Below are 10,885 nucleotides of genomic sequence, written 5' to 3'. Positions count from 1 at the left end.
ATCGGCGCCGGAGGCGCGACTCATTTTCGCTAGTCATTTTCTTCTCGCGAAAAGACCTCGGATAATTTCCTGCCGTTCCACGGGATATCATTAAAGCGTGTTCTTTGTATTATTTTATGTAATCCGATTCAACAAAAGAGACTTAAATGGATGCTAAATAATTTTCTACGTGCATGAAATATTGAGAAAATTATTTAGCATCCATTTAAGAATAGAAAATATAGAAAAAAAATCGTAATTGTATCAACATGAATTTATATGTAATTAATCTTGATTAATATAGTAAGTTCCCCGTTTCTACTTATATATTGTACAATTATAAAGTAAAGAGAAATGGAGAGTTTTCATTACGGATTATTTAATGCCTACTATTTCATGTGTTATGTTATACATTGTAAATAATATTTATATATTTCGGAGATAGTATACTGAAAAAAATTATTAAAATAAATATTTATTTCAATACTGCCTGATAAATCATTTATTTGAAACAAATTCATCTGTTTTGAATTTTCTTATATTAAATAAATATTTTTCACATCAAATCAATATTATTAGTTTAATATAAATAATTTATTAGGCAATATTGAAGTAAATATTTATTCGAATTCAATAATTTTTTTAGTGTAGTTGAGAGCACATGATCTAAAATACACAAAAGTTTATTTCGGGCGGCGACGATAATGAGTCATTTCGCGGAGAGTCGACGAAAAATAGGCGTCGCGAAAGAAAAATTCCGGCACGCGGAGAGCCGCGTGTCGCGTTTTTCTGCGCTCAATTTAAACACCGTCTCTACTACGTGACAGGCGCGAAGCCACCGTACGCATTTGCGCGTGTGCCACGCGTAGATCGCGACGAGCCGTGGCGAACTCGTCGCTTTTTTTCGCGCCTTCTGTACGCCCTGTTCCCTGCGGATTTTATTTATCGTATATGACTGTGTGATTTCAACGCGCGCGATTCCAACGACGAAGGAATAAATCGGCCATGTCTCGCGTCGTAGAAGAGAGCGAAAATAAAATCTCGGTTGACGCGGAGAATTTGGAATGAAAATACTGTTAAAATAAAGCTTGCCTTATATATATATATATATATTCGAGAGAGAATAAAATTTGCCTGTTTACTTTTGTATCAATTCAAAAATTGAAATTAAGCTTTCATATTATATTCTGTAATTCTTTTTTATAAACCAAAACAAAGTGCATCAAAGAATTTATTGAATGCAGCTATTTTTATTTGCAAGGAATACGCGGATGTTTATATAAAAATGTTTATACATCATAAATTTTTAATCGACTTAATCACATAAAATTGCATCACGATGGTTAGGTGATAAGTGTGTCATCGATTAATTAAGAACAAATCAAATTCATTAAGCGCGATCCTCGCGGATACTCATGTAGGACATTATACGATGGATGCTCAAAGCGGGAACATAATATATCTGATCAGGACCGTAACTATCCTCATATATTATGTTCAATGTGTTCAGGGACATAGATTCCAACCAAGTATAGCCACGCCAAACAATGTTCCGGATCGCGGACCTAAATAGTTCCTCCTGCAGTTATTTCGGCAATTAATCGTCCACAAGCTGATTAAGACAACCTATCTCTTTTCGCTCTCGTTTTCAATCTTACCCAGAGCTTGGTCAGACAAAATTGCATCAAAATTAACTTTCGATCACATAAAAAAGTTTTAAGACTATCTTACAAACAATAATGGATTAATCAAAGTTGGTGTCTATAATAAAAAATAATTATGTATAAGTTGTATCTCTCCTTTTTCACATATTACATCCCTATAGTCTTCTCTATGTACATTAATTACTTAAAATAAAAAACCCAGACTCTTTCTAAATCTCTCATTCTCATGCAACGTCGAATCAGTCATCAATTTCGCTCCAACTTATATGATCCCGCAGCCTTTTTGTATGCTGGGAAATTCTTCCTGAGAACAAAAACACTGACAAGTGCGAATATGACGGCGAATCGTTTCTCTCATTCTCTGCGACGCGACGGTTTTAGTATCGCAAGGTTTTTCCTTGCAATCGACCAACACGGGAGGTGCCTTCATCCCGCGAAAATATCTAGAAAAATTCCTTCACTCTCTCGCTCTCTGTCGACAATTCAGACATGCACAGTCGGAAGGGATCGCGACCCTTTTAAGATCCGCCTACATTCCTACGTTTTGCCGGTTCTGTTTTTCGCGAATTGATCCGAGGTTGCTGCATTATTTCGCCCAGCAATGTGACGAACGAACGAGACTGTTGTCAATCGATCAATGCACAGATAAATAAAGATCCCGCTCGTGCCAAAACAACTTTCCAATTGTCACTTTAATTTTATCCATATCATAAATATTTAAGTTTATATTTGCGATTTTTTTATACAAAAATGTTATTTCAAACGTTTCTTATATTAATTAAGCAAGTCGATACGCACTGTAAAAAAATATGTAATATATTACACAAAAGTATGTAAAATTACATAAATAATAAGTGTAAAATTACACGATAAATAATAGAAATTTTTACCTTTTCATTATTTATCATGTAATTTTACATTTATTATTTATGTAATTTTACATATTTTTAATGTAATTTTACATATTTTTTTTACAGTGCGTATATGTAATAAAAAAAATAATGTTGTAATATTAAGTGAATATTATTTCACGATGGATTTATACTTTGTGTATTGCATCGATAAGATTGCTCCGTGAAATTGTTATAATATTCGTGTGTTAATTGCAGTATACGTCGGAAAATTTGTTCCTCGAAAGGAACGAGAAAGTATGCGAGCGATACGCCGCCGGAATTAACGTTCTTCTTGGTTTCCGAGCGCGCTCGCATTTCGTTCGACATTTCGTGACCGAGAAGCCTCTCGCATAAAGAACATTTTTACGTCGTCGGAACGTCGTGCGGCTCGATGCGAAACGTTTATGTACGCGTATTAAAAAATTCTCTCGAAATTCTCGGGAATCCAATCTTTTTCCTCCTCGACAGTACGGCGGGCTCGTTACCGGGACGCGCACAGTTACGAGACAAGGAGAGAGTGTCATGGAAATAGAGTGTAAGCCCCGGAGAGGAGCTTCGCGAAGCTGAGAGACAGACACATACATATATACAGCGAGCGAGCGAGTGAATTTCAGAGACGGAAAAAGGAGCGAGTGAGAGAATAAATTTTATAGTGGAGGGCCAGTGAGAAATACAGTGGCATAGGGCAGGATATACTTCGTGCACTAGAGTTAAGTCCTCTCAGGATACTATATACATAGTACATAAAAGATGATTTGTGGCCAATAAACGTATGGAAACACCATCACCCTCGAGGAGATGTTTCAAAAGGAATAATACCTTTAATCATTGAACAATTCTCAAGCAAAATCATTTTATATTATTGTACTCTCTTAAACATAAATGTAAAAGTATATAAATAAAATATATATATATATATATATATATATAAATAAAAAATATATTAAGCTGCGTTTAATGGAAGACGAATATAATGATAGAACCAATTACGTTTTTACGAGAAAAAAGCAGTTTCATAAATTGCAGTGAGAAAAATAAAGATAAGTACGAATAAAAAATATGACTCTTCTCGCACAGATTTTAAGTAAGATTTAGAGGGTTGCGAGAAAATAGAGTAATAAGCGCACACGATGTTTTCCCAGCATCGCTCATTCTGCTGGCTGATACGCGATACGCTTACTCGACTCGATTCCCCAAAACGTCGCCCTAACTCACTCGCAACCGCCCACAATTCGTCGTTCTGGACTTGTTAAACGCCCCAGCGATGTTACAAAGTCGCCCCGGGTGTGCAGAAACGATCCGCTTCGTAGAACGACGGGAGTGTGTGTATATATCAGCCATTTCTGCGGCGCTTTCGCAAAAACGATCCGCTTACTATGGTTGCGCGATCGAGAATCTCATACCCTGCCGCTATAACATAATTTACTAAAGCACTCGGTAATTTATTAGTATCGTTTAGAAACTTTCACTATTTTTTTTTTTTTTTTTTTATTTTGATATACCTAGGAAAGAAATCAAAAACAATATTAGATAAATATCTGTATTCTCGCGAGTTTTAAGGCTGATAAAACGAATTTTTGTATTATTTACTTGCGTTCTCCTATATTTCTTTATAAAGATCCCACACCTAAAGTCTCGATAATGATGTACAAGTTATGAAACATCGATCGATCGTGGCGAAATAAAAAAATCCGGAAAATCCAAGAAGGAGAAGAAAGGCTCCAGGAGGAGCAGAGCTCCGAGTGGGAAACGAACGATCCTGTTAGCCGTTGCGTGGAAGTCATAAAGAGCCGGCAAATCTTTTTCATTATCGCGCCGCGTAAGTGATACGTATATCATACTAAAGGGGCTATTTCGCGGGCATTATACCCCGGGAAAAGAAACGAGTCGCTCGCGCGACTCGAACGGACGCGTTTTCCGCGTCGCGCATAAGTGCGTGCGAGGATTAAGCCGGGCCATTTCGCCGCTTCGTCGTATACTATTGCGCGCCTCCCTTTATCATCCCTCCGTGTCGACTCACCATTCTCCTATCGAGGGGAGGATTTCTCTTTACGAGCGCTAACGTGACTTCCGTACGGTGGCACAGGAGTTTCGTCTCCTCGCACGTGTGATACACGTGTGCGCGCACATCGCGTAATCCCGCATAGCGAAAGTTTTATCGTCCCTCTTACGCGGACGGTGGCCATTAAAATAATAGGATGCTTTACGACGACGGGAAATTAATTCGCGCGATACACGCACGAGCGGAGGCGATTTCTTTGCTCTCTGTAATTCCGTGGCGTGCCGCGGAAATGTTACAGTTTTCCGAGTCCGCGACGGCTGCGTTCATTTATGGTGCTTAATTAAATATATCGGGCTCTTAACCGCTTAAAGTCTCTACACGCCCGCCACCGTCTCTCTCTTTCTCTCTTGCACGATCACGAATTATTTCGTGTTTTTAAATATTGTAATACACGCCCCTCTTTCAGAATATGAATATTTAAAAGCGATGATTTCCATTTCCGCGCGCTATTATTAGCGGAAACTTCCATTAGTATATCGTACATTGCATGATACTTTCGATTAATTATCTATTATTAACTTTCTGTACTGTTTTGTTATACAAAAATATGTAAAACATATTTTAATGCTTTAATAAAAAAATTAAATTTACAATTACGTTCCATCAAAAAATATGAAAAATTTATTATTTGCTTTGTTTCGTATTTGCTATAATATTTTGTGAAAAATATGTAATGTGTAAAAGAATAATATTAGTAAGGCATTTTGATGAATAAAATAAATTAATTCTACGGAATAATAATGCATTTGTAAATTTCCAACTCATCATACATTCAATCAAAATAAAAGCAAGAGAGAAATTGAATATTATAATCATATTGAAATTTAAACGGCGAATAAGAGCCGCAAAAACGTGGATGTGATAGTACGTCTGTAAGGAAGAAATAATCTTCGACGAAACTGATTATTCACTCAATTATTATGCCTTCTGCCGAATGTGAATTATGATATACGCGAACATCGATCGACTTCCGAAAGATGTTTTACGCGTCTGTAGCAACGTTATGGCGATAGACATACACTAACTTTCATATACTGGCAATATATAACGCACGATAGCAAATTTCCCTCATCTGATACAACACGCCGTTCTAGGAAAGTTCAATTAAATTTTAAAGACATCGTAAAGTACACAATGTTACCTCATCAAGGTTATATTATAATCGCGATCTATAAAACTAAAGAGGTATCACTCGTCATAGGGAATACTAGCTGACGTTTATACAAAATAAAGAATATATGAATTTTTCTGCTAGTCGAATTACGGCGAATCATCGATTAAACAACGCGATTCGTCCGCGGGTAGATTTTCGTTCGCTGTTAAAATATTCGTCGACGATCGTTTAGGATCAGTAAAACGGTAACGATTCGAGTTAACGTCGACGCGGGCCCAAGTGTCGCTCCCTTTCGTAGGCCTGCGAGCCTCCGCTCTTTTACGGCCCCAAATTACGGCCGTGCAACCCTCATATGTTTACGGCCGTCAGCGTCGCGACGTCGCGTTCTACCGCTGTTAAAACTGGTCGCAAACCCTAACGCAAACTCATCACGACGAGTGAATCGATCACGCGGACGCGACGTTTTCGTACCATTAATCTTTACAGATTGTCCCAGAAGCCCCGATCGCGTATTATCTGTAAGCAGATTATACGGATAATCTGCTCGTCGACGAATATTTTACGGGACCGAAATACGAACCTGCGCGAGAGACGAACGTTGTAGATATATACGTAATTCACAATTTATTCCTTGGCGCGCTTTTATTGAAATTGACAGGTCCGCGAATTCGAATATCTCTCCCGAAATTTGGCGGAACGTAAAATGTAAAATTTGATAATTAAAACGTCGATGTCACACGGCGCGCTCATAATTACTATATTTTATATAATGCCGAATATAAATGGAATGAACCAGCGGAATCAATTTCATTGCAGTTGCAATTAACCGGCGAGTTCGATTTATTTGCGCGAACGTAACGCAGGGGGAGTTCTAGGGTTTATCTCTCACTATTTTATTACGATTTCCAGCCACGTCTGATTCAATAGCATCAATCTTATTAAATTATAATTTTCAATCACATCTGACTACTCTATATCTGTTGATTTTTTAACAAAATTTATACAATAAAATTGAAATTATCAGCCACAATTTTATAATTCTGCGCTGTCCTGCACATCGTAAAATAAAATTCAATAATTAATATATTATAATTTGCGAAATAATGCATGACGTAAAACAATCGTCCTCGCATCTGTTGATGACTCTTAGACATGTGACTCTTATTTAGCGACGCGTCAAGAACAGGGCGACACAACGGCGTCGTCCCCGATGAATCACGACAGTAAAAGTCCCTGGAATTCACGCTATTATATTAACAGACGGACATACGCGTGTTTTGCGTCCGACGCGCAAAATTAAGGTTCGTCTTCCCGTGGCGAGGCATGTTTTCGAGGGAAAAGCCTGAAGCCGACATTCTCGAGCAAACTCTGCGTTTAACGGCTGTGAAATTGTGTTCCTCGTAGGATACCGGTAATCTTTCTCACAATGGCAGAGTTCGCGATAAAACTGAGATGAGAGGAACTTAATATTTATCACGATTTAACGAAGGAACTTTTAATTACGATTGCTTTATCTTATTTTGAGGACAATTTTAAGGATATAATAGCTCCTCCGAGATGCCAAGATTTTTTGGTGAAATTAAACGACATCATTGTCATAATTATAAATTAATTTGTCATAAAAATTAAATTATGAAAACGTAGAATTGAGACGTTTGTAAAAATATAATAATTTAACTTAATGTTTATTTCATATTTTAAAATGCTGTCAGTTTAATCAAAATTGGTTCAATCTTCTTGTTATGTATTACATATTTAACTTCATCTAAAATAACATGTTTAAATAATGTTATTTTTTAAACAACATCTGTGAGACAAAAATCTGGGAAAATCAATTATTCACGCTTTAATTACGAAAATAATGAACATATCGAATAACAGAAATAATTTCAAGTAGAAATAAATCTTTTTTGCTTATGATTTTTATAAATGATATATAACATCTCTCTGTGATAATTATAATTTGCAAAGCATTTCGAGCGAGAGAACATATGCACAGAATATTAAAAAAAAAAAATATATATATATATATATATCTGCAATATAGAGTACTGTTTTTTCTTTGTTCAAATAAAATACAGATATCGTAAAATATAAAATTTCACCGTAAAAGGGCGAAATCTCCTGTGACATTTCTCTGTGATAATTATAATCATTTACAAAGCATTTCGAGCGAGAGAATATATGCACGGAATATTTTCAAAAATAAAAATATCTGCAATATAGAATACTGTTTTTTTCTTTGTTCAAATAAAATACAGATATCGTAAAATATAAAATTTCATCGTGAAAGGGCGGAATCCCCTGCGACAAATGTGCCGAAATATACATAATGGCGGATTCCACGCGGTGCCGCGCGGAAATCGACGACGTCGATCACGTGCGATTCGTACGAGCTTTTAATACGACGTAGTCGGCAAAGTTGGACGAAGATCTCGTGACGGAATACCGTCTTATTTCCGACGACAGTGCCGAGACTACGGCCGAGGCTTATACCGACGCTGTAGGACGCGTGTCTGATCCCGGGTAAGTTCGTGAGTTGATTTTTCCTCTCGCCATCGCCTTCCACCCTGCTACCCGAACCCTGATCGCGATTTGCCCTTCTCGCGAACTCGCAAGATTTCCCGTGTGTTTTCAGCACGCACACGAAAGCTCATAAGGGAGTGCTAGGTGGGAGGGCTTTAATCTACACGACGGTACGTGAGGTGTTTGCGGTCGAGCCATTGGCAACCCTCCTCATCGCTTTTGCAATCTCATGCAAAACGATCTCGAGCCTCTTCTCGAGTCCGAAACACTTTCTAATCTTCGATCCTCGGGGTTACCCGGTGCTCGAGATAGCAATTTTCGTTCTTTTACGCGAGCTTCTCCGTTGTCTTTTTCAAAGTTATCTTCTTGCTGCGCTGAGCTGCAAATTTACGTCACGAAGTCGTTCGAAAATAATTATATTTTAATGCGCATGTTAATTTTCTGAACAACGCGAGCGCTTAATAATATTTCGAATATTAATTCTTACACTGTCTATTTTATTATATGTATATAAAATATTTTTATAGATCTTTCTATTCCTATAATATCCGCAGTTTTCCTTTTAATCAATTTTAATGCTTAGAAATCAATAATGAAAAATCAATCTCTTTGATTTAATTCGATGAAACTCCATCTCTTAAATCACACGAATAAACTTACGACTGATGCTGTGTGTCTAAAAAATCTTTTCAACGGTCCGTTTTATTTCACGTCTTCATTTCATACCTTCTTTCTTTATGCCGGTGGTGATTAAACGTCAAATTTCCCGAGCGAATAGAGTAATTGGAGTGATCCCATCCTCGCGTAGAGCCATAAATTTGTTATTCACCGGAGCTTCACGCGCATCTTAACGTCAGCCAGTAATTAACTGTGCGAAGATCGGAGTGTTTATATTTCATCTCTCGTGGAAAATTTACGCGATCCGCTCATTTCGTTGGAAGGTAGCAGTAACAAAGTGGAAGCAGATATCAGTTGGCATACGTTATACTGCTATATACCGTTTCGCTCACGGGGGTATATTTATACGGTCTATAAATCATGGCGATAACGCGAGCGTTAACAAACGTACGGGCCGAGCTGAACGGAATACCCAATGACACGGAAGTTCCCGAACGACTGTCACGTGTTGTTTTATACAGCGACTTCCACGCTATATAAGTAAAAGGTGGGTGTCGAGGCGCGCAAACCCAGAAGGATCAAATGTAATCCCGGCTCGTCAGATCATGGCAGTTCTAAGTCGCGACCACTGCTATCTATCCGATTCAGGAACCGGAGTTATGCCCCCTCGAGGACACAGTTCGTGGGGACGGTTAAAAAATTATGGGATTAGGGCTTCGGCGCTAACGACGCGTCGTAAATACGTTTATAACGTATAAAAGTAATAATGCTATGTACGCTGCGAATTTATATTGTGCGAGCTCTACATTAATTTCTGATTTGTTATTGTAGTCAAAAAAAGGGAAATGCAGTTTGGTGCATTAATAAAGGAATAGCATATTTTTCGAACATTTTTGTTTGTTGTAATTCACTTATATTATTTAGCCATTTTTTTCTCTTTGCAAATGTCAATTAGATTTAAACGCATTAGTTGTTTTTAACAAAAAATACAATAAAAATACAATAACAGGAAATGCTATTACATGTAATGTAATCATTTTACGTGAAGAGGAATAAAAAAGAGATTAAAATAAATTATTCAATTTGAAAAAATGTGATTTGAAAAAAATTAATGAATCGTATCCCGTACGGGACAAATCCGATCTTCGATATAGTTACAATTACAATGAGGCGAAAATTGAGCGCGTAAAAGCATCGAGCACGTACGAATATCACATTCGGGGATAAGTTCCTCGCATTTCGTCGACGCGATATTTCCACGTGCTCCGATAGCTGGGCGGGAATCGGAACTGCTAACTGCAGCGAGAGCACGCGAGAGGAGAAAAATCAACGTGAGTGATTGCACAAGTCGAGTGTGCGAAGAGGATCACCGCGGATCGACGTCGTAAAAGCGCCGGACCGTTGCCTGGAATCGACTATGTTCGGGATATGTGCACCGGCGAATTCTGCCGAGATATACAAGGTGTCTAATTCCTCTCCGGCCGCGGCGACTGTGATTGATTTCTCGGGGAATTTAGAGCCGATCTCTGTTTAGCGAGAATTCGGAGAGAGAGAGAGAGAAAGGGAAGAGCGTTTTTCAATTTGTTCCAAACTTTTCAAATACATACGAATGCGAGCAATTAACGCGAATGGGAAAACTAATAAAGTTGATTGTTTAAAATTCATCTTTTTGTTTGAACATTTTTATTTGAGAAAAATATTTAAAATTATGAAATCTCTTGCGAAATTGTGAGTTTTAATGTTATAGAAATAAAAATCTAAAAGTAATCTCATCTCTCGATGATTAATTTCCAGGAAATTTTATATTCGTAGAACTTTCATTCGAGATTTAAAACATTTAATCGCGAAAATGCGGAATAAAAGAAAGGGGCAATTTTCGTTCTGAAATTTTTACGAGTTCCAGCTGGAGCACAGTGTATATATCTCACGATATATTCGCAAAGGTCCTGATTTTTCCAGGATTCTAGGATCGGGCTCGATTCGCATGCACGTGAGATATCCTCGCGATTCACCGGCCGCGGCGTGGAAT

At 37.6% G+C, this 10,885-nt stretch overlaps 1 protein-coding gene across 4 annotated transcripts in view; it reads right to left on the bottom strand.

The window, feature by feature from the left end:
- Positions 1-10,885, bottom strand: part of LOC114944055 (uncharacterized) — a 319,822-nt gene that overhangs the window by 175,388 nt on the left and 133,549 nt on the right. The window lies entirely within an intron of this gene.

The sequence above is a fragment of the Nylanderia fulva genome, unplaced genomic scaffold (genome assembly GCF_048542155.1).
Source record: "Nylanderia fulva isolate GAGA-0341 unplaced genomic scaffold, ASM4854215v1 Scaffold20, whole genome shotgun sequence".
Lineage (NCBI taxonomy): Eukaryota > Metazoa > Arthropoda > Insecta > Hymenoptera > Formicidae > Nylanderia > Nylanderia fulva.
This window is presented reverse-complemented; position numbering and strand designations above follow the sequence as displayed.